Raw genomic sequence first — 20,241 nt, 5'->3', positions numbered from 1 at the left:
GCCCTTTTCTTTAATAATTAAAGCAGATATACAAAGTATGTTTGATAAGCCACAAACAGGCTGTTTCAGTTAGCATAAAATTCAAGTTAACTCACGTATAAGCCAGAATGACTTCCGCATACCTCAATATGTGAAAATTTATTTTATCATGGCCAATCCCATGCAAAGAGCCCAGAGATGAATCTCCAGATACCCCCTCCTTGCCACTCTGGGCACAGACACTAAAAAGAAACCAAAGCCGAATGGAGGCTGCAGCCAGAGGGCGCATTTCGGGGCTCAGCCAAGGGTTGCAACTGATGCAGATTTACAGAGCAAACCATGGTCTTCCATTCCTCCACATTGCTGGCTTAAAAACCAGGGAATTTCCCTGAATAAGACTTCTACCTTGTATCTTTTGCCCTGAAGTCTGGAGATCTTGACTTTTAGACTGAACTTTAAAAAAAGAAGAATGTTGAGCTGCCCCAAGTGATGGCTACGTGTTTTCTCCCATGGAGGTGGGGTTGGGGGAGTGGTGTGTCTAAATTTTGTACTCCTAAATGTCAGAATGTATCAATAGTGCCATTATTAAGTGAAGCTAGCAAAAAAGAAAGAGATAAAAAAAAAGGTGAAAGAAAGGAAAGATAAGGAAACCTACAGTCCCCAAATACAAGTTCATCCCCTGCCCAGCTTCATACCTGAGGCAGTCACAGACAAGCAGATGGGCCTCAACCAGATTCCCCCGCCCCCAAACACACATGCTCTGGGTGCCAACAAGTTTAGAGGCAGGAGTCAGGGAACATAGGGAAACCCTCTGTGTTTGGGGCCTGACTTGAGAAAGGGTCACAGTCTGGGTGGTCATTGTGAGCAGACAGGCCCAGGGGCACACAGAGCAGGCAGTCATCCAGAGCCATCCAGATCAATCATCCAATAGAGTCAGGAACTTTCTAAAATGCCACAATATCCATCATACACTAATCTAAGCTCTGTACCCACCAAGGACATTTTCTTTTTCTTTTAGGGTGTTGGAAGAAATTCCTGGAATTATCATTCAAAAATTCTAAGTTCTCACATTTTCTCTATTGGAATCTCATTCCATGGTTGAGGAAGTGGCCCCAAATTAGTTGTAACCTGTTGAAAATTACCTACAAAGTTAGCACGCACCCAGGTCTGTCTGTCCTGCAGAAGTTTACGGCCATGGGCCTGAGGAGGTATGTATCACAATGTTTACAGAAGAACTACTCACAAGCAAAAATGTGAAAACGACTTTTTCAGCAGAAGAATGGATAAACTGGTTTCCAGAAACAGTAGAATACAGCTGTTAAAGAGACACTATTTCTAGGCAACATAAGTATAAATTTCAAAAGACGTAATGTGGCAATTGGCAAAATGAGATGCACTTACTGTTGGGGGACACTTTGCGAGGCGGCCGGTGATGAGGGTTGGCAAAAAGAATTTACCAAAGGCAAGGGGAAGTTTAAGAACAAAGGGAAGTTTAATAGATTTGCTGCTACAGGCAGGACACAAGTAAGAGGCACCTGCGTGTCCGCTGGGGTGAACTAGGGTCTTTTATTAGGGGAGGGGCTGTGAACACAAAGGGATGGGGGAGCAGATTTCTGATCGGCTATAAGTGAGGAAAGGGGCTTTGGTACACGGGAGGATAGTGGATTTACGACTCCAGTAAGATGGAGACATGGGCTGACACAAGCAAGAAATTGATGACTCCGATAAGGGGGAAAGCGAGCTGAGAAAAGTCAGCCTGAGCTATGGCGAGGCCAGTCACTTCCCAGGGCTGTTCATTCTGCCAAGGCCAACACCCGTCAGGACTTTATCTTCCAAAGAGGAGCAGGCAGACGCCTAAGGGCTGGACGTTTGGGGGCCGCAGGGCCTTGGCAGGCACTAGCTGGCACCGCGCTTACTATTTGTGCTTATTTTAAAAACACAAAACAACAGTATCTATTGTTCATGGGTGCTACAAATACAGTAAAAACTGCAGGAGCGTGCAAACTGGCTCTGAGGTGGAAGGGGGGTGGGGAGATGGGGACGGTCTTCAGTCGTATTTGTAACATTTTATTTCTTTAAGAAAGAGAATGCACCAGTGTAGAGGAGTTCTGAGGAACAAGTGTCCAAAAATTCACATCTGTTTAATTGTCACACTTGATTAACTACACATGGGTATATGGGTGTGTGCCTGGTATTGTTTCTGTGTATTTCAAATAGTTTGTGAATAAATGAAAACCAAAAAAAAAAAAGAAAAAAGAAAAAGGCAAGCCCCCCCACCCCATCCCATGCCTCCCCACAATAAAACATAACAAAACACCTCTTGGAGTCAAACAGACTTTTCTTAGATCTGTTCTTGGTAGAAATGCTCTCTATCACTGTGAGGTGAGAGGGAGGAGTGGACAGTTCACACTAGGCCCGGCCGGGGGCGTCTCTCTTCATAAAAGGCCCTTCTGTCCTGCACCAATGATTGGGTGCTTTCCTCCTGGGGCGGGTGGAAGGGTAGGGCAGCTGTAGCCAGGTAATGACCTTGGGCAGGGATGGGGCTTATCTATCACCTCTGCCCCACCTCACCACCACCACCAACACCACCACTACTACTACCAGGGTAGGGATCAGTTTGCAAACAAGGAAACTGTAGGCATCTAGAACTTAGAGGTGCTCAGTCTGTAACAGTAAAGAACAAATCTGACTCCATATTAAATCTATTTCTTTGGCTTTAACTGTGCGCCCTGCTTTCCAGGCTTAGTCTTGCCAGCTCTGCACCTTTTGTAAAAGAATGTTGCCTTTAGCCTGAAATATACAAGAGAGCCTATTCTCAAGGCTCTGACCTTAAAGAATATTAACCCTTTTGTACTTATATAAAGATAAGCTGCAGAATAGAAAATCACACTTGTCCTGTTAGAGGTTTCACAGGGGCACCATGACCTGACCCCCCCTTGACAGCTGCAATAACAAAGAATTCCTACACCAAGAAGTTTGCAACAACCAACCACACCTTCTTCCCTTTTTAGTATAAAAGGAGCCTGAATTCTGACTTGAGGAAGATGGTTCTCCAAGACATTAGTCTGCCATCCTCTCGGTCTGCAGGCTTTCCGAATAAAGTCGCTATTCCCTGCCCCAACACCTCGTCTCCCGACTTATTGGCCTGTCGTGCGGTGAGCTGAATGAGTTTGAACTCGGTTACAGGTCTGGATAGGTGACTATTGCATACCAATTTTTAACACTTTAACCATTCAAAATAATTAATAAGGCCAAGGAAGGACTGATTACACACTCCTCTTTTTTCTTTTCCTTCCATCTTAGACAACACTGAACATAACTTGGAAACAGACGTGAAGAGCTGGCTCAGAGTTCATGTCTCTGCACAGCTCTTTAGTATCTATTCAGTATTTGGTATCTGTTTTCCCTGCTAGAATTCAGGTCCCATGAGATGGCCCAAGATGCCTGTCCCTGCACCCATCTCCTGTCCATTCCAGCCCAGAGTCTGCAGGGAGTTCGCACTCAGTAAGGATAGCCTGAATGAATGCAGGCCAGTTAAGGGCTGGGGTCCCTGCCCACAAGGAATCTCCAGTGTATGCCAAGAAACAGAGAAGTAAGCAGATGAAGCCAGGACAGTAAGACGGAGGAAAAGACAAAAGAGGATGACTCTTTTCAGAATGTCCATGGGAGAGGTCGTGTCCATTGCCGATCCAATTGGCTGTGGGAGCAGGAGAGCCTGTGGTACCCCCATGGATGGCCCACCTCTCCCACCCCTTTGACTGGACCAGGATGGACGCCTGTCTAAAGCTTGACCCATCAGATTCTTTCCTGGATTTTTAGGCTGGGAACACCACTGTTTAGCTGCTTGAGGACAAAAGCCAACATACAAAGAGAAAGTTAATGAGAGAGATGGAGAGAGATATAGAGAAATGAGACTCTAGGAGCTTGCGAGGTGGGTGATGGGAAGAGAGGAGCTGCCTCATCGTGTGATGTCGCTCTGGTTCTTGGTTCTCCTCTTTCATGCGTCCGAGACCCAGCTGCCGCGTCTGCCCCGAGACTCCGTGAGATGTTTTGGGATTCTTCTCATACACTTCCCTTTGGGTTTCTGTTACTAGCTATTAGGCTGCCTTAAATGTCTGGGGTGAGTCTGCCTATATTTTAACAAGGCAATCCTCATCAAGGAAAGTTTGCATTAGAGGAGGTTATTAGAAATTGAATTAGAAATAGAAGGCTACCAGGTCCGACAGGACAGGGACAAGTCAGCCAGGGGCCTCCTCCCCTTTGCTAGCTGACCTCTGACCGGCAGTGCCAGCCACCAATTTCATCAAAACCTCCCAGCTCCTGCCTGCAAATTGTGATTATTCTGAAGAAATGGATGCCAAGATTTTTCTGAATGGAAACTCCATCTGGCTTTGGAAAGAGTGTTCATGTGGATTCAAGGTTTCCATGAGTAACTGCCCCTGAATATCCAAAACATACATTTCAATTGCCAAGTTTCCGTGGGTGGGTAAAGAGACCCAGAGGACCATATCCGGGCCATCATCCTTGGAACACAGCACCTGAGGGATAAGCCCCGAGCCTGGCTGTCTTCCTTTCGAATTTAGCAGGTGGATTCATATGCTCTGTAAATTTCTGCATGTGTATCTGAAGTGGAGGATGACTCAGGAGCAAGAGAATTTTGGTAGAGCCAGTGCCAAAAGTGAGTGAAGAATTGGTGTTATTAGCCAACTATAGAGGAAGAACATCTAGAAATGCGTTTCTACCCAATTCTCTCCATGGCCCCAGGGGCAGGGTGGTGTGTTTATTTCTTCCCTGGAGCCGTTTTCAATGATGGCTTCATAATAGAATCACCTGGGAAGCTTGCTAAACAATGCAGATGCCTGGGTGCCCTTTGGACATGCTGATTAAGTAGGTAGGAGAGGGAGCACTTTGGGGTACATTCTGCAATGAGCTTTACTGAGGATTCATTTATCATTTGGCTTTGGCATCGTGGCTTACCAAAAAGCTCTCTTCTCATGCCATCAGCCTGTCCCCTGACCTGTGCAACAGCCAGCAACACTTGCGTCCCCATGATGTGGCTGGAAGCTGCTGGAGAGAGGAAGGCTGCACTTGGATCCAGATGGTCCCGAGTTTGAGTTCTGGCTCTGACCCTAACTGCCATGACCTGAATATCCCAGGATTCTCTAGCTTATGGGCACATTACTGCCTAAACCACAGGGCTCTTTGCCCGCACCTGCTGTCACTAAGATAATCTGGGAAGTCCCCAAGGGATGTATCTGCATCTGCAATCCAGTCCACTACCACTGTCTCCCAGAGAGTTGTGTCATCTTGAAGATAATGAGCAGAAACTTAATGTGTGAAGATTTCAGCAGCCTGCAGGGTGTTTCCAGTTAAAGTGGGGTGGCTACTGTTGGTTTTTGCTACGTTGAGATCCTGGCTGGTCAGCAGGGAAAAGGAATGAACATACATACAACAACAAAAATGCATCTTGAATGCATTATGCTAAGTGAAAGAAGTCAGACTCAAAAGGCTATATGCTGATCCCATTTATATGATGTTCTAGAAAAAGCAAAACTAAAGGGACTACAAACAAATCATTAGTTGCCAGAGGGTAGGACGGAGGGAGGCACTGACTGTAAAAGGGCACAGGGACATTTGATTGTGGCGGTAGACATACAATATTGGTATACATTTGTCAGAACTTGTAGAACAGTCCACTAAAAACACTGAATTTAATGCACTTAAATTATACCTAATTAAAAGAAATTGGGGGAAAAAAGAGGTAAAATAACTTGCCCAAGGTCTAGGTCAGGGATTCAAGTGGGGGTGTGGGATTCCTGAATCCAGACTTTGAGCTGCTCTGCAGCCTGAGGCTCGGGAACCTCGGGAACCTCGGGAACCTCGGCAGCTCGCAGGGGAAGGGTCACCTCCCAGGAAGACGCTCTGTCCTTGGTCAGGAATATCAGATTAAGAAGCCTGCAGTGGGGGCATCGTGGTGTGGGCAAAAGAACTGTGTTCTTGTCATGGTTTTGCTACCGTCTAGGTTTATAATCTTAGATAAGCTAATTTCTCTCTCTAAACTCTAGTTTTCTCATCTTTTAACCAATCTCTCCTTTGTGAGATGCATTGCCGTGGCATCGTAAAGGGCAGGGGCCCCGGAATGACCTCAGCTCTGTGTTATTCTCCAGTCAGGTGACTGGGACAAGTCTCTCCACATCTCTGAGCCCCACTTTCCTTATCTATAAAAGGAGGGCAGGAACTGCACCTACCTCCCAGGACTGTTGTGAGTCTTACAAGAAATAGCTCCTTAAGCCACTTAGCAGAGCTCCTGGCATGGAGCAGGCACCAGGGAGTGTCAGCTATTATGGTATGATCGCCTCCGCATCCTTGCAGGGTCCAGCCAACAAAGCTGTTGCAAAGCGGACAGGGAACAGAGCTCCCTTTGTGTGCACTCAGCTGGGGCTCCAGGGAAGGCTGGGTGAGGGGAGTGTCCCTGGCATGGTCCCTTTTGCTTAGACCATGGAGGGTGATGGAGGGTCTTGAGCAGACAGCTCTTCTCTGTTTACGAAGGCAAACCTTTTGTCTGCCTCGGTGCAGTGTCGCCAGCACGGCTGGGTCAGAAGTTCACTCTGTACCCAGAACACGCTCCCATCCACACTTAGGTCCTGCTGCTGAGGCTGTCACTTTTAAACTCTTTTTCCTTTCTCTCTCATGGTCTGCACATCCTTCCTGCAGGATGATTTCCATCCAGCCCCTGATGATACATGAGCAAGATTCAAATGAAGGGACCTACCCAAAGCCCCACTGTTAACAAGGGAAAGACTTCCTACCTTGGGGGCAACTTGGATAGATACTGCTAAAATTGTGTCTCTTCATTTATATCCCTCTGTCATCGTCACTCTGTGTCTGCTCTTTCTTAGTCTAAAGCAAACACGTGGAGTGGGTCTGTTTGCTTACTATCTCTGCAAGACCCTTGCTAGTTTGATTGTGTTGTTTTGGAGATTCACCCGCTGGCCGGGAGGCTGACCAACACTGCCGGGCAGCCCACGCCGGCACTCATCACCTTTTAGCTGGTGTTCTCAAACTTCAGCAAACATCAGAACTGCAGGGGGCAGGGAAGCGGGTCTTAAACACAGGCTCCTGGACGGAGCCCTCGACTCGGCATCTCTAACAATTTCCTGGGTGACCCTAATACTATCTGTTCAGGGACCAAACCTTCATCATTGCTGGGGGAGATACCAAGCTTCACCGGAGATCAGAAGACGGGGCAGTGTTGCTGGTAGCACCCCAGCCCAAGCGAAGGAGACAGTATGACTGTGGCTAAAATCAAACGGAAAACTGAAGTGTTTTCCGAGTTTTATATTTTACTTTCTGCCAGCAGCTACCACCATTCTTTTTTCAATAATTTGAGTTCAAATTTTCTTGACTGGGTTCAAATTAAGAACCAAGAGAGGAGAAATTGGTGAAAGATCTCAAGAAAATGAATGGTGGTAGCATGCATCTGTATTCGTTCCTTTTTCAGGCTGATAATACTCCGTGGTGTGAACACCCCACAGTTTGCTCCTCCATTCATCCACCGATGACTTGAGCTGCCTCTACCTTTTGGCTGCTGCGAATAGTCCTGCCGGGAACATACATGTACCTGTACTTGTGTGGGGACCTGTTTTCAATTCTAGGATTGCAATTGCTGAGTCGTATGATAATTCTATATTTAACTTTTTGAGAACCTGCCAAACTGTTTTCCACAGTGACTGCACCATTTTACATTCCTACCAGCAACACAGGAGGGTTCCAGCCTCTCCACGTCCTCACCAATACTTATTTTCCATTTTTTTTTATTATAGCCATTCTGATGGGGGTGAAGTCATTTTGATTTGTATTTTTCCAGTGACTAATGATACTGGATGTAAGGTGTAAACTGTTGAATGTCTTTTCATATGTCTGTTGACTGTTTTTCTTCTTGGGAGATGTGCCTATTTAAGTCCTTTGCCCATTTTTAAAAGTGGCGCTGCTTGTCTTTTTGTTGTTGAATCAGAAGAGCCCATTACCTGTTCCAGATGCTACACCCTTATCAGGTACCTTCTTCACTTTCTTCGTGTCTCTCAAATGTCACCTTATCTGAGGGCTCTCCAAACCACATCTAAGATAGCAACTCTCCTCATCATTCTCAGTCCTCTGCTTTGGTTTCTTAATAGCATTTATCACCTCCTAAAATACACAGAATATTCTTTCTCTCTCTCTCCCTCTGTGTATGTATGTGCATGTGTGTGTGTAGGTTTGAAGGTCTCTCTTTGCCCTCCAGAATGTCAGCTCTATAAAAACAGATGAACAGAGGCTTTGCTGTTTCGATCATCTCTGTTCCCAGCTCCTAGAACAGAGCCTCGCACGTGGGAGCACCCAGCGAATCCTTGCTGAATAAACAAGTGCAAAACATTGTGCGCACAGCACCGTGCGTCCGTCAGCAGAGGACTGTCCTGGGTTAACCCTTCTGTACCTGGTGAAATTTGCAAATTGTACACGTAGCACCTATGCAAAAAATTAAAAGCAAACAAATGAGTTGTTTTAAAACACAATGTTGACTTCAGAGTTAGACCAGGGTTGAAATCCCAGCTCTCAGCTTCTGTTACTCTCAGCCCCAGGCTTCACATCTGTAACGTGGGCACAATGACAGTACCTACCGCCTGGGGTTGTCAGGTGCGTTAATGAGATTGTGCAGGTAAAGGGCCCTGGGCTGGGGATACTGCAAACAGTGAATGAACCGTACAAGTGGTTCTGACACTTCTGACAGGGTTTTCCCACACCAGCCACCAGTCTGCAACACCCTGGATGCTGACTGGGTGTCCAACAACTCAGATCAATTCTGATGCTATTCACCCGGGGTTAGTGCAGACCCTCAGGTCAAGGCCCACATGACCATCCCCATTTCTGATGCCAGTCACGAGTCCCAGCTACTTCTGACCAGCTAGTTATAACCTGGGGCTCCATGACCCTCTCCCTCAGGTTCGACAATTTGCCAGAAGAGCTCCCAGATCTCAGGAAAGAGCTTTACTTGCTCTTACTGGTTTACTATAAAGGAAACAGCACAGGAACAGCCAATGGAAGAGACGCACAGGGTGAGGTACATGGGGAGGGGTGTGAAGCCCTCTCTGGGCGGGCCACCCTCCCAGCACCTTGAGGTGCTCACCAACTGGGAAGCTCTCCGAACTTTGTCACTGAAGGGCTCTCACAGAGGTTTCACTACGGAGGCACAATTCACTGAATCAGTGGTCACTGATGAGTAACTCCATCCAAGGCTCTCCCCTCCCCAAAGGTCAGGGGGTGGGGTTGAAAGCTCCAACCCTCTAATCAAGCCCTGGTCTTTCTGGTGTCCTGCTCCCACCCGGAAGCTGTCTAGGGACCCCCAGCCACCAGTCATCTTATACTGAGATGACACTCATCGTTTCAGAGATTCTGAGAGTGTTTGGAGATGTGTGCCAGGAACTGGGGGCAAAGACCAAATATGTATCTCCCATGGTACCGCAGGTTATTAGGCAGATCCTCAAAGAAGAAAGAGAAAGAGCAAGAAAAACACAATTTAAACTTCGCTCCCTGGGTCTAAGCATGCTTTCTTACTTTTGCTAGGTGCACGGCTGGAAGAGCCCTTGAGGTTCTGCGCGCGGCGAAGGGGAGCTCATGCATCAGAGACTCTGTCGTGATGCGCTCTGCAGCTGGGTTAGGTGGCCACAGCCAGCGTCCTGAGCCACCAGCACACACAGGAGTAAAACCAAATTGTGGCCAGGTGGACATGAAATCCCTTTAAAGAGGGACTGAGCAAGCCAGCTGACATTAAAATCAACTCGAGTTTACGGGGCATGCCCTTCTTTGTTGCCCAGCCTGGATGCACTCCTGGAGCCCAAGGTCAGGGGACAGGATGAGCCTCGTGGTGCAGCGAAAGATTCCTGCAGCTGCCGGCTTCTGAATGGAGGCCCATCTTCTGCTTCCCGCCCCCCTAGCTGCCTGGACTTTTTGCTGTGCTGCTAAACCAGTTTCCTGGGAGTCACTTGAGAAGGGGAGCTTACTCAGCAGCTCAGGAGCAGAGTGGAGAGGATCAGGAGAGATGCACTGAATGCAGCCTTGGATGACTCAGGTCAGCTCCCAAGAGAGCAGGTCCGTGGCCTCTGCCCAGCCCCTGGCGTGTCAGCCTCTTATCTCAAGCACACATGGTCGTTGTGTTGTCAGTTCCTGTTGCAGTGCTTGGGGTTTTGTCCCTTGGTTTGTAACTTTTGAATCATCCTCAGTGGACCATGGCATCTTGAAGGCAGGTGCATTGTCTTATCATCATTTTTCAGTCCATTGTGCAGGAGGGCAAGGCTTCCCCACAAGGAGTGTCATCCCTAAGGGGCAAGAGTTGGTCTTAGGGGACAAAAATATTCTTATATTTATATTTAAAGCATAGATGTACATACAGTATGTAAACAGATACGTGGTACTAAAATTTTATGGGGGGAAGCAGTTAGAAAACATTGCCTAAAAGGGCTTGTAGGGGAGAGACTTAAAAAAAAAGCCCGAGAAACCCTGGAACAGGTAAAGAAGTCAGAATCTACAGGTCTTAAGATGAAGATTTTGATTCCTTTTCCTCATCCTGTTGTGAGAATGAAATGAGATAACGGGAGGCGTGGGCACACAGCAGACATGCAATGAACGTAAGATCTCTTCCACTCTGGCGGCTGCCTGAGAGTATCCACCTTCCAGAACCTGGTCTTTCCCAGTCTCTGCTCCGTCAGCTGCCTGCCTGTGCCCCTGCACTTTGGGTGCTGCAAGCACAGGTAAGGATGCCCATCATTCGGGCTTAGCAGGCTGCCGTAATTCGCAGGTGAGGCAGGACCACACCCAGCCGGGAAGTGCAGCCTCGTGCCCCGCACCACTGACCACCTGCACTGGGACCCCATGAACAGTCCCTCTCCAGAGCCACCTCTCCCCCTGCTGGCTGGTGGTCCCTCCTCTGAGTCCAGCCCCACAGAAGGCAGGAGAAAAATATCTGACAAGAGCACTCTCAAAAGGGCTCCTGTGATCAAAAAGACAGATAATAACAAGTGTTGGAGAGGATGGGGAGAAATCGGAACCTGCACACACCGCTGGTGGGGATGTAACATGGTGCAGGCCCTTTGGAAAAGCCTCTCAGTTTCTCAAATGGTTCAACATAGCATTAGCAAATCATCCTGCAATTTCATTCCTAGGTAGGTATCTACCCACGAGAAAGGAAAACATATGTTCCCACAAAAACTTGTACATGAATGCTCGTGGTAGTATTACTCATAGCAGCCCAAATGTAGAAAAAACCCAAATGTCTAGCAACTATGAATGGTCAACACAATGTAGCACATCCATACAATGGAATCCTATTTGGCAATAAAAAGAAATGAAGTCTTGATACACGTTCCAACATGGATAAACCTGATGCTAAGTGGTTATTTCTGTGCTTGCCCGTCTGTCTGAAGAGCTCCAGTGGCTTGTCTTGCTCATCCCTGTTTCTCCAAGTCCCCAGCACTCGTTCTTGGGCATATCAGAGTTTAGAAAATAGCCACTAGATTGGATTGCTAATTATTGCTTCCCCTGTTCTCACCGACACTGAGTCAGCGCTTGTTAAGATCACACAGCTAGCTCCCTTTAAAGGTTCTCGTTTTAAATCTAACTCCTGATATATTATACTATTAAATATGCTATCCAACTTATCTATTCCATATGCCTCAGGACCTAACGTGCAGTGATCCTTAGTAGGTAGGTAGGAAATGTTAGCTAAATGGATGATTCAAACCAAAAGAATGCTGCCAGGAGCTCAGCACTGTCGGAAGCCTGCTTTCCCCTAGAGGGTTACCGTTCAGAGTGACAGGAAAGAAAGACCAGCGAATCCTTGTGTGCTGTCAGCTTGCCTCCTCTCAAGACATCTGCCCAGGGTTTCTGTCTATGTGGATTTTGGAAATGATAGTAACATTTGCAGCATCTTAATTACTTGTCTCAGGAACCAAGCGTATCTATTTCAATGTCTGTGTCACATGTATTTATTCATTCAATGAATAGTTAGAGGCTTACGATGGACCAGCCATGACGCCTGGCTCTGAATATATAAAAATGAAGAAGTCAGGGTCCTATTCTTAAGGAACAGAGACTTGCTCTCACTTTTTTTTTTTTTCCATCAGCTTGGGAACCAATACCTAACAGCCTCCTCCTTTATTTTTTTAAAGTGTTTCCCACCAAGCCTAGAATAAACTCAGCTCTAGACTATAAGTGTAGAATTGTCGCAGGAGTCCTGGGTGCTAATCTTCTACTTTATTTTTTTAATTGACACTCGCTCACTCGCTCTATGCTCCAGAGCAAGTCAGGTGGTCTCTCTGTGCCTTGGTTTGTTCTCAGATCCCTGGGGTATCCTCTTACCTTTCCCGACTCTCAGGGACAGTGTGAGCGTCGTGCAGGACCACAGTTGCTGAAAAGGCTCGCGGTGAACAGAGCTGGATGGACGTGTCATGCATGACCATCATTCTGCCCTGGGCTGTCATCACAGTTGGAAGAGAATCTGGGCAGAAGTCAGAGAAAGCAGAAACCGCCTTTATTTCTCAGTGGAAACCCCTGCCCTGGGGACTTAGATTTAAAATAAAAACATTTAAAAGTAGCTGTGTGGTCTTGAACAAGTCATTTCTCCTTCCTGAGTCTCAGCTTCCTCATACGTGAAACAAGGCTGTGGGATTAGATTGGTGGGTTTCAAATGATGCTTCAGACAATTACTCACCGGGGAGAGACTCTTCTGCCTCCACACCTGCAACTGGAACAGGCACAATTTTTAAAATTTTCCCTTTAATTTTACGTATTTGGTTTCAATATAGGTTTTCTTTTCTTTTCTCTTCCTTCCTTCCTCCCTCCCTCCCTCTTCCTTCCTTCCTTCCTTCCTTCCTTCCTTCCTTCCTTCCTTCCTTCCTTCCTTCCTTCCTTTCTTTCTTTCTTTCTTTCTTTCTTTCTTTCTTTCTTTCTTTCTTTCTTAGTTTCTTTCTCCTTCCTTCCTTCCCCCTTCCTTCCTTCCTTCCTTCCTAAGAAAATCTAAAGCTAAAACAGAAAGGAAAATAAAACCCACTGCTAAACAATCTGACACCAGCGTCCTCTGGCTCTGGCTGCCCTGTTCACACACGCGCGGACGCACGTGCTACTGCTTAGCGTGTAGGCATTCCTCCCGTATGTGTTAGGCGTGCCCGAGGGCCTCTGGGTATTGAATTCCTTTGTAGAGGAGAACTGGCGAGGAGCTGCAGCCTGCACTGCACTCAGAGAAGAGTGTTTTTCGTAGCCGCATTCCTGAGTCTGAACAACCTTTGGCAGCTGAAGGCCGAGAAAGAATTCAACAACCGGTCCAGGGAAAGCCTCTTCTTCCAAATACTGTTTTAGGCTCAGGTGCCGGGAGGTTTCAGGGGACTGGAGGGTTGTGAGAACAGCGCCACCTTGTGGTTCCTGTGGTCACTTTCCTGACCAGGGTCTGGGGAGTCCCAGCACGAAGGGCCGGCTGCTGGAGGGATGAACTCCTGTAACTGGGGATTCTGAAGACAAAGTGAGATGGTAAACTTTAGACCAGTGCCTCACACGTGGAAAGTCCTCTAAGGTTCCCTTGTCTATCCCCACCCTCTCCCATTCTGTGGACTAGGTCTGGGGGTGACAGCAATGAAACAACCCGGCATAGCCAGCGTTGGAAATCACTGCCGGGTGTGTAACAAATATATACTACAGATGCCAACTGCTTATTTATCTTAACATTTCTCACAGCCACATTAAAAGAAGGAAAAAGAAACAGGTGACATTACTTTTTAATATGTTTTATTTAACCCAATATATCCAATATCTTGTCATGTCAACATATAATTAAAATAAAAATCAGTAATGAGATATTCCATATCCTTTTTTTTTTTTCTGCACTAAATCCTGAAATTCTGTGTGTATTTCACACTTGCAGGATGCCTCCCTCTGCCCTTTGGTACTAAGAGCCTGCTGGAATCTTCAGGTCCCTCCCCTAAGGAGCTACTTCTCTGTCACTCAGTCACCAATGTACCCTCTGGCCCAGTGCACGTTACTCTCTAATGTACGGCTTGATGTCCTTTTCTGTGAATTACTGGGCTAGACTGCTGACCTCTGACATTCTTCCCTGAGGGAAGTGTTACCGTCATAAAATGAGGCGTCACCCTAACCCTGCCCTGCCTCCCTCAGATAAGAAGGCTCAGTGTGCTTTCCAGGGGCTTCAGTTGTTCATGCCTGGTTTTTGTTTTTAATTTTTATTTTGGGGAGAAGCAATTAGGTTTATTTTTATTTATTTATTTATATTTTTAATGGAGGTACTGGGAATGGAACCCAGGACCTCATGCATGCTAAGCATGCACTCTACTGCTGAGCTATACCCTCCCCCTCCATTTTTCTGGCTGTCCCCCTCCCTGCCCCCCATTCACGCCCTGTCTCCCATCCCAGCTTCCTGACTCACTCACCCAGAGACTTCAGGACTAAGACTTCGCAGCTCCCAGAAAAGGACTCCACAGTCTCAACTGGGGACTTCTTACTTTGCCTCCCAGCAATCTCTTGGGGAGAAACTGCGGTGGGCTCCTCAGACTTTTGGAGCTAGACAGAGCCCCGGGCTCCCCCGGCATGGCCTCCATGGCCCTTTGTGGGGGCCATGAAGAAACTTGTGAGGCTGAACTCTGACCAAGAGACCCCTCCCCCATAAGCCTCTGAGGCTCAGCCTGGCATCTAACCCTCCATGGGGGCCCCACTCCCCCTGCTCCCCCACTGAGGGAACTCAAGACTCAGTCAGTTTAAGAAGCCCCACTCAGCATCTGAGCACAACTGGGGCCTGGCTGCAGAGCGCCCCGCCCACCCCGCTGTGGAGCAGGGGACATTCCCCAGAGCACAGATGTTTCCAAACCTCACTCCCTTCCTGCACTCTGGGACTCAGACCGGCTAAGCAGTGTTGATGGAGACCTTCAGGCAACCCCTTTCTGTCGGGGAAACTGAGGCCCGAGAGGAGGAATGCTGCCAGGTGACAGGGCTAGTCAGCGGAGAGTCTCCTGTCTCCCAGCCTGGGGCTGTCCCCTCCCCTCTCCCCATCTCCACTACGCAGCTCCTCTGCTGCACCTGCTGCCCCAGACCTGCTCTGGGTAGCCTCGGAGAAAACCACTCAAACTCAGAAGTCCCTGGGGGTTGGACCCTGGGGGTCTGCCAGAGAGAGTGGCGGTTGCAGAAAACAAGGCCCTGGGTGAGCTGGACCGTGCTGCCCCCGCAGCCTCACCCCAGCTGCTTCAGCTCCAGTGCCCTTCCCCCCAGTCTCCACTCTCTGGCCTCCCGGAGCCACTTCGCTTCCCCAGAGGCCCTCCCCCCTTCTCACCTCCAGGCTTGGGCCCTGGGGCGGCTCCCTCTACCACAAACTCCTGTGAACTCAGTTCCTTTTCCTCCTCTGAGTGCAGCCAACCCTCCTCATCCTCCAAGACCTGCCCAGACATCACGCCCTTCAGCCCACTTCCCACAGTCACGTTTTGGCCACCTCCAAGCTCCTGCCGGGTTTCTCCCAGTATATCCAGGGCCTGGTACTGTTTAACGATGGAGGTGTGAACCAGGTCCTGGGTTCTGAAATGTCTTCCTTCCAGACTCACACAGGGCTTGAGCTGCCTCCCTTCCCCGTCTCCTTCCCCAGGGCAGCTGGCCTCACCCCTCCTTCCATCCAAAGTGCCCTTTCCCTGCAGGAAGAGAGCTGACCCCACTGCTGTGCCCTGCGGGCCTCGGAGAGCTGCCAGGTGGGGCCTGAGAGGTCTCTGACAACCAACCCTCTTTGGTGGGCAGGGCCCGTCCTCCCTTCCTCTGGGCAAGCTTGTGCCCACTGGCACTCTCCAAGCTTCCCAGGAGGTGGCGCCAAAGTGCTGCCAATAATAGCCTGGTGGGCGCCTGGATCCCTGTCTCCGGGCACCTGGGCTCCCCTCCACAGGGCCAGAGCCCACCAGCGTCCTGCTCTGACAACCATGGGGCCACAGGCTCCTTGACGGTGAAGGTCAGGGAGGCTGCTTAGTTCATCATCATTGATGCCCCACACTCAGTGAAGCTGGGCTCTGAGTCACCCTTTGTACTGCAGCCCCAGCCCAGGGCTTGGCACTGACTGTGGGGAATGGAGGGACAGGAGGCCATGCAAGGACTGACAAGGTCCCGTGCACGTCCTGTACTGAGTTTCTCATCATCACTATGACGTTGGTGTCCTGGGCTTGGAGGCTGGAGCTGACAGGGAACTCAGCCATCATTAAGAGCTGGTATGCCTGGAATGGGTTACACGTTGATCGCAACATTGACCCTCAGGGTCATAGCCCTTGGGGTGGCTGGGTAGGACCGAGAGGGCAGGACTCTTTGAGCCAGTGGCCCCCAGTAACAAGCAGCCTCACTCACTGTACAACTACTGTTATTTTCTATGTTTGCTCAGCATGAACATGCTTGGGAAGTAGTTGCACAGAGCTATACTGCCCAACATGGAGCCGCTAGCCACAGGTGACTATTTAAATTTCAGTTAATTAAAATTAAATAAAATTTAAAATCCAGTTCCCTAGACAGTTCACACTAGCCACATTTCAGGTCCTCACTGGCCATACGTGGTTGGGGGCTACCCTATGGGACAGGATAGAAAAGAACATTTCATCATTGCAGAAAGTTTTATTGGATAGTGCTAATCTAGTGCTGGCTCTAACCTTTTCTGGTAGGGTGTGCTTTAAAATTTCAGGAAGCTCTGGACTCTAGAACTCTGCCTACCACTGCTGTGGTCATCTCAAGGTAACAGGGAAGTGGAGTCAGATGGACTTAGGACTAGTCCTGACTTTGCCATTTGCTAGTTGTGTGGCCTCTCTCAGCCTCTGTTTTCTCATCTCTGAGATGGGGATAATGTTACCCTGCTCCCATGGTTATCGGGAGGGTTAAATGAGGCAGGGCCGATGAGTCACCAGACGCCACGCCTGGCACGCAGTTTTATGGCCTGACCGCCCCCCACCCCAGCCTCGTCTACTTGTATCCACTCACCCACGAGCCACAGTGGTAAGACGGGTCTGTACCGTGTCCAGACCTGTGTCGCGTTCCATGGTTTATTCACAGGGAGCGGAGGCCTTGACTCTAGCAGGAGATTGCAATCTAGGTGGGAGGGCGAGATAAGTGCTGTGAGGCAACCTGAAAACAATCCTTGGGCAACACACGGGCAGCTGTCACTCAGTGAGGCGGGGCCGGTGGGAAAGGCACCACAGGGCGGGAGGTGTCTGGGAGCAGGCCTCCTCGGGGCGGGGCGGGAGTGGAGCTGGTCTGGAAGGCAGCTGGGGTGTGGGCTGATGGCAGAGAAGCGGCAGTGGAGAAAGGTGTGGCCGAGGACCAGACTGAAGGGCTCATGGAGGGGCCTGAGCTAATGCACCACAAGGGAGCTCCCCCCCAGCCCTGAGATTTTCCTGGAGGCACCAGGAGGGTTTGCTAAGAAAATCACTCTGCTCTTGGAAGCCAGGCTGAGTTGCTTGAGTGGATGAAACCGGTGCTTCCCAGGCAGGTGGGGCTGTGAGCTGAGAAATCGGCAGTGCTCGGGGGAAGACTGTGCTGGTGGCGCCAGGAAGAGAGTCTGTGAGGGACATCCTGATGTCAGGGTGACTGTCTGTGAGATGTGACACCAGAGGCCTTCCTAGGACAGTACGAAGTGCCATTTACCAAGAGGTGTTAACATGCTGGGAACTCAGACTGCTGGATCCCAACGCGGCAAGCAGAAATGGCACTCAGCTGCCCTGGACAGAATGTCCACATCTAACTGGGAGCAGGCAGCGGGTGGACATTGAGAAGAAACAGGATGGGGGAAACGCATTTACAGCATATCAGACCCTGAGCCTTAGCTCCTCACTCAGATGAGAAAAAGAACAGGATGAGGGCTGGACCGTAGCAGTAAGAAGAGGAAATTGTCTACAGAGAGGACTGGATGTCTGAGGAGCAGGGCTGGGTGCAAAATCATCAGGCAAAAACACATGCACACGCATGTGCACATGCCTGTATACATACACATACACATATACACAAGTACGTAGGCATAACCCCTAATTCACATCCACATGCTAAACACACCCAAAGATCATTAAGGAAACATGCATATGCACATCTGTACAGGCACACATCAACACATAAGTGTATATACACATTTTCTCCCTCAACGCAGCCTATCCTTCTAAGGCTGGAGCTGGGGCTGCTGTTGGATTTACAGCAGCCAAGGCAGGAAGCATCTGTCCTGCTGGGGTACTGAGTGTGTCTCTGATAGAAACGTCTCCAGGCTTTGCTTGTAAACACTATTTGTTTTGGAAAGCCTCTTCTCTGTTTGCAAATAGAAAGTTGGGACATGCGGCATTGGATTTCCCTGATCTGACATTGACCTAGAAAAATGTGCTTGCAGGAACAGAAGATGCGATGCCCCACTATGTTGGCAGGCACAAGTGAGTTTCACTCTTCTTGGCTTTGATTACAAAGGTTAAGATGCAAGTGAGTTGGGGGCAGGGCCGCCTCCCTGCTCGAGTGGCCCTCTCCCTGCAGAGCCAGGGAAGCGGACGCAGTCCTTGGAGTCTTCCCGCCCGCCCGCCCGAGAGCTCCTGGCCTTGAAGAGCAGGCTGGCAGGGAAAATCAGGGCAGCTGGGAAGAAGGCTCTGGTAGGGGAGCCCGTCACAGAGGCCAGTGACAGGGGCTAGCATGCAGAGAGCAAGCAGCTCCAGCATGTGCAAAACATGGATGGGGCCCAGCTATGGGGGTCCCCAGAGTTGTCATCAAGGAAATGGGCAATGCAACCTTCACTCTGGGTGTGGTTGGAAGCAGGCTCCTGTCGTTGGAGAAGGACAGGCTTCTAGGAGGCAGAGCTGCCAGCCCCAGTTGCAGGTGAAGTTCATGGTCTGCTGCATGCCTGCTACTGGTCTGGGTACTAATTGCACAGAATAGAAGCAGGACTAGAGAGGAGGGTCCAAGGCAGGAGCCCCGCATCATGATGGGAACTTGAGCACCATGTCCGGGTCTGATTAGAACGTAAGGAGACCCGGGAAGCAACATGCAATCTATTGCCTCAACTGAGCCGAAGGACCCCTCCGACTCCCCCAGCTGAACCAGTGACTTAGTTCTGGTCCGCTAAGACCAGGGTTCACATTCTGCCCACCTTCCTTGTGGCCTCTCATGAGGATGAAATGACATCAGAAATGGAACAAGCACAGCCAGGGCCAGCAACCAAGTAAGTGCTTAATAAATCTGAGGTCGCATCTCAGCTTCACCACTAACTGGCTGTGTAGCCCGGGGCGGGCAACTCATCTGTGCCTTAATTTCCTCCTCTGTAGAACGGAGGCAATCGTCAAGGGTACCTCACCGAACTGCTGGGGATTAGGTGAGTTCGTATAAGTGTACGTAAAGCACTTCGAACAGTGCCTGGCACTTACTAAGCACAATTACTGTTTCCTATGTTATTAAATATTGTTCTTAATAATTTGTTCATTCGCTTATTCATTCAACAACTGTCAGATGCTGTTCAGGCACTGAGAATACAGCAGTGAACAAGAGACAATATACCCTAGGTAGAATGAGGGCGCCCCCAAAGGCGTCCACATCCTAAACCCCAGTACTGGTCAACGTGTTATGTTACATGGCAAGGGGGAGTTAAGGTTGCTGATCAGCTGACCAGAAGATAGGGAGACCAACTTGGATCACTCGGGGGGCCCAGCATAACCACGAGGGTCCCTGAAAGTGGAAGAGGGAGTCAGGAGAGGCAGAGGCAGAGAGGACACGTGATGAAGCAGAGGTCAGAGGGAAGTGATTAAAAGAGCCACAGGCCAACAAGTGTGGGCCACGTCTAAAAGCCGGGAAAGGAAAGGAAACCAATTCTCCCCTGGAGGCTCCAGAAAAGAATGAAGCTCTGCCCTTGAGCTTTGCCCAGTGAGGTGTCTGGCCTCTAGAGCTGTAGGATAGTAAATCTTAAGTCACCAGGTTGGTGGGAGTTTGTCACAGTAGCAGGAGGATGACTAACACAAGCCCTTCATCATGGGGCTTGCATTCTTATAGGGGGAGACAGACAATAAGGAAATAAATACCTGTAGTGTGGGATGGGCATTTCTGCTCCTGTCCATGGGGTGGTGAGCCAGCCTGCTGAGCACAGCTGGGGTCGAGGGAGCAGGGGGCAGGGCGGGCTGGATGGGGCTTGTCAGTCTGCCAACCCCCAGCCAGGGGCGCCGCCCTTCCTCCTGCCCCTCCACGAGCGCCCGGCTGAAGGAA

At 49.3% G+C, this 20,241-nt stretch overlaps 1 long non-coding RNA gene across 1 annotated transcript; it reads right to left on the bottom strand.

The window, feature by feature from the left end:
- Window positions 1-7,756: 7,756 nt before the first annotated feature.
- Window positions 7,757-20,241, bottom strand: LOC106730826. The gene is made up of 6 exons (XR_001367274.2): window positions 20,061-20,241; window positions 17,005-17,112; window positions 13,061-13,514; window positions 12,722-12,754; window positions 12,370-12,508; window positions 7,757-10,331 (listed from the first exon to the last, which is right to left on the bottom strand). It is a non-coding gene; the product is annotated as an uncharacterized LOC106730826 (long non-coding RNA).

The sequence above is a fragment of the Camelus ferus genome, chromosome 10 (genome assembly GCF_009834535.1).
Source record: "Camelus ferus isolate YT-003-E chromosome 10, BCGSAC_Cfer_1.0, whole genome shotgun sequence".
Classification (NCBI taxonomy): Eukaryota; Metazoa; Chordata; class Mammalia; order Artiodactyla; family Camelidae; genus Camelus; species Camelus ferus.
Note: the sequence above shows the minus strand (reverse complement) of the source record. Positions and strands in the feature narration are given on the sequence as shown.